Genomic DNA, 4381 nt, shown 5'->3' on the forward strand with positions numbered 1-4381 from the left:
AGAAAATACATTAATTTAGCTTCATTTCTTAGATGGTGAGGTAAAAGATGAGGTGAGATGCCTAGGGTTAGGAAGACACGGCCTTGTGAGCTCTTATCCTGACCTATGGTGCTCCTGTAACACTGTTCTTTCCTTGTTTGTTGCTTCTGATTTATTCTTCCTTATAATGTGGTTTGATGCAGCTATCAAAAATTGGAACAAAAAATTGCTACTCAGCCAGAAAATGTAACACATATTCAAATAAGGACAGGATGGTGATTTCATCATTCACTCCTCTACTTACCTTTTGGGGTAACAAAAACTCTCAAATTCACACTGTTCAGTAGTCCTAGAATTCCTATCTCTCTAGACCCTCAAATTACAAAAATCCACATTCAGTAAAGCAGAAACCTCTGGCAGTTTCCAATAACGTGAACAAAAATTAAAACACAAATAGATCAAAAGATCTAGATCACATATGATTTTTTCTCTGAACATCTATTTTTATACTCAGTTAACATTTATGCACTGTGTGCTAATAGCAAGTTCAACCCTATAAATGGCACCAAGATGCAAGCTGTTTGTGTTCAGATCCAAGCTGTGTTTTCTATGCACAGTTTACAAATTAAGCCACTGGTTCCCTGACTGTGACTGGCAAACCATCAGTTTGTACAGAACCTGTGAAAGTCCCAGGAGGACCAGCTGGGCAAGCACCAATAACTTTTACTTTCCCAGATGCTGAATCTTCTCAATAGAAACATGGTAGAATTCACATTCTTTTACTTTGGCAAATAAGTGACTATGTCTACTAGTACATGGTGTTATTTGGTCATAAATTGGGAGGAGGTAATTCATGTGACTGTGCATAGGAGTGGAAACATCTACAAGTTTTTACTGCTAAGACATGCTTCAGCTCCCCTAGGGAAAAATGTGGCAGCTGCTGGACTAACAGCTATCTCTGAGAAGACAAGACATGCCATGAAATTCACAGGAAGAAGGACACACTTCATTACTTGGAAGAGTATAGGCCCTTTAGAAAGTCCTCAGAAACATCACTGCGTTGCACACACCTGATCAAACCACTACCACCAGCCAATATATGGCGAACTGCAGGTAGGGGAACTACAGTGGTTCTCTCAATTTTGTCCCCTCCAAAGCACAGGATGGGCAGCAGCTCTGTGTGGTCCTTGCTGTGGCTATATGTTCATCCTTTTAATGACAAGAGACGTGTATTAATACTTACCAGCTCATGATGTGAACTGGATGGAGAAGTATCATACATAACTTACTGAGTATTAGTAGAATATCTGGAGATCCATGGATGAGCAACAGAGAAATGCAGGCTATTATCTTATTGCTATAAATGCCTGATGCAGAGCCAGGGGATGAAACCCATATACTTATGCAAATGCCTCACAGATCACTGTTTTGTGCTGCTTTTGCAGTAATTGCAATTATTATGGGGCTATATGAACAGAGATACAAAATCTGAATTACATTCCAGGTAATGATTTTCTGAGTAGTTCAAGGTTTGCATGTAAAAGCTATTCTGAGTTGTTGTTCAAGACTGAGAATGAGTATTTAGCTAAATTTAGAAATGTGTTAATTTTTGTTAACATTAATATTGTATCAGCTGATTGCTCCTTACATTAGCACCACGTCACAAGTTAAACTTCCAACCATGAGCTCCATTATCATATGGTGGTGATTTCAGATTAAGCTCCCATCCTACTGGATGCTGTGCAAATCCAGAATCAAAAAGTAAGAATGTGGAACATTCTAGATGGGAGCCAACACTTGAAAACAGGGTGGAGCATTAAAATAAAGCTGGATCCTTATTCAGGGGGGACAAAAAGTAAAAATAATGACAGCTTATGTCATTGTTACCTACCCACCGTTATGTGACAGATACTAGACAAAAGAATGAACAAGACTCAGTAGCTGCCCCATGAGGTTACAGTTCAAATGGAAGGGCATGAAACAGAGTCTCGTGAAAAACAGAGGAAAATTACTTGTGTCCAAGCATGGTTTTGTATTTTGGAATAGTTATATTTTGCAGAGATATTATTGTTACATTGTAAATTATATTATGGAGTTAACATATAATTTATACTCTAAATAATAATATTCTAAATAATAATATTTATATGGTGCAGGTAATTTTGATAGGATTACAGTAAGTGACAGGCAAGTTCATAGGCAGGACATCTCAGGTAGTACAAAGAGAAGTGGAAAGTAAGCAAGCAGTAAGAGCAAGACCCATGGCCTCATACTCACAGTGGGAGTCAATGGGAAGCTAGCTAAGCCTGAAAAGCGGGAGGAACTGAAGCTTCTACACAACAAGAATCTGCAAGAATGTGTTGCAATAGAGCAAATATGAGGACTGAGACAATCTTTGAATCCTATTTGTGATCCAGGTGTTTCCAAGGGAAAAATGTCAAAAATATAAAAAATACTCCAATGAGTATGAGGATGAGTGGAGACACTTGTCTTGATACTAGGTTTTCAATTGAGAAAGCAGAGGTGAACTAACTGGGCAGTGGGACTGCACACAGGTGTCACTGAATTTTGGAGTGACAGAGAGGTCTGCAGTGAAATTGAGAGAGGGCAGTTCTTATGCCAGACAGTTTGTGGACTTGTGTCCTCTTGCTCATATTTCTATAAACTAAAAGGGAATCCAAGCAATAAACTGTTTTGCTCTACCTCACCAACACTGACCTTTTGTCCAGTCCTTCTACAGAATGCATAGTTTAGTAGAAGAAAGTCTGTGTTCAGACTTTATAAGGTAGTGTGGGGTTGCCTCTCTGGAGGCTTTTCATAAGGAAGTGGTACTTTCATTGCCCATTTACTATGAAGAAGACTGTATCTAGATCTCCAGAGGTACTATGCAATTCTTGGTAAGACCATTTGGAGAAGTACTGTGAGAAGAAATACAGGATTTTCATCTATATGGCTGTCCACCTGACACTTAACCTGCTGTTTGGTGACATAAACAACCACCTTCCTAAATAAAAACTTCACTTTAAAATTAGCTTATGCAGTCTCCTTGAGATAAGTTGCATCACAGGACATAGTTTAACATGAGACAATCAGGAGTAGCAGACCACCATACAAATTGGGAGGAGTCTTAATAAGGAATACCCTTCTGCACAAGCATCTAAACCAACATAAGCATTTTCAGGGTAAGATCCTGTGTTGATGCAGCCCTGTTCACTGTTGGACTAGGAGGAGATGGTAGTAGAGAGAAAGGACAGAGCAGAAAAAGAGATGATGGTTAGGTCTTTCAACACAGAGAATCCTTCTAAACCTGACATGAAAAGACACAGCATCTGGAAAGCTGCAGGAGGGTAGATGAGCAGTGTGCAAGCTGGAGAATTCCCTCTATTGCACAAGCTATGCAAATGTAATTGTAGGCTAGAAAGTGCAGTGACTCATAGGTGAAGTGGATGTGAGAATATCTGGATTAAAGAGAGTTTGTATGGAGAAGACCATGTGTAGGACCTCAGAAGTTCCCTGAGAGGAGGAAGTGAAAGGAGTTAATGAAAACCCATTACCAAGAGTCATCCTGCCACTGACTGCTTTCTTGAAGTGTCAAGGGAGGAACTCCTGAAGCTGTTTAAACCTGGTGGCATTTCAAAACATTCACATATCCAGACCAGTCAAAGATTTGGGGGTTGGGACAAGGAGCAGAGAAAAGAAAAGATGAAGCACAAACCTCAGTAAACAAGGGCTGGGAACAACTTGAGGTTTTGGCAGAAGATGATAGAGATCATTGAACCAAAAATCAGGGTGTTAATGAAGATTATGAGGGCACAGGTTGGACCCAAAATAACACCCCGAGGTGATGCACTCCAGCTGCTATAATGTTACATGGAGGAAAAAAGAGAGTGGTATTGTCCTGTGGTGTTTCACCTTCTGCAGTCACACTACTCAGATGACACATACATCAAGATTCTCAGGCATAAAACACAGGATTTCCATGTTTCCTCAGCTGGACAGGCAAATGAGATATGAGGGGTCAACAGATGGCAGTAGAGGTGATTCAAGTCCAAGTTAACTTGAGATCTCCATGTTTCTGGACCAATGATGCAGCAGGCATCAGAAGAATTAACTGTTGGATGTGTTCAAGTCCAGGATGGATAGGGCCTTGAACAACATGGTCAAATGGACAGCTGGGGGTTGGAACTAGATGATCTTTAAGGTCCCTTCCAACCCAAACCATTCTATGACTCTGTGATTAAGAAATGAGTGCTTTGTTACCAGCAGCCCATTCTTGACAGATCTGTCCTTCATCACAAGGTGTGAAAATAGTGTATGAGCAAACGTGAAGGGAAAATGCTGCCTCCTAACCACCTCACTTTTGACTTTCTCCACAACCTGCCACGGCTTTGACTTCCACTGC

This window comes from Vidua chalybeata, chromosome 6 (genome assembly GCF_026979565.1).
Source record: "Vidua chalybeata isolate OUT-0048 chromosome 6, bVidCha1 merged haplotype, whole genome shotgun sequence".
NCBI lineage: Eukaryota > Metazoa > Chordata > Aves > Passeriformes > Viduidae > Vidua > Vidua chalybeata.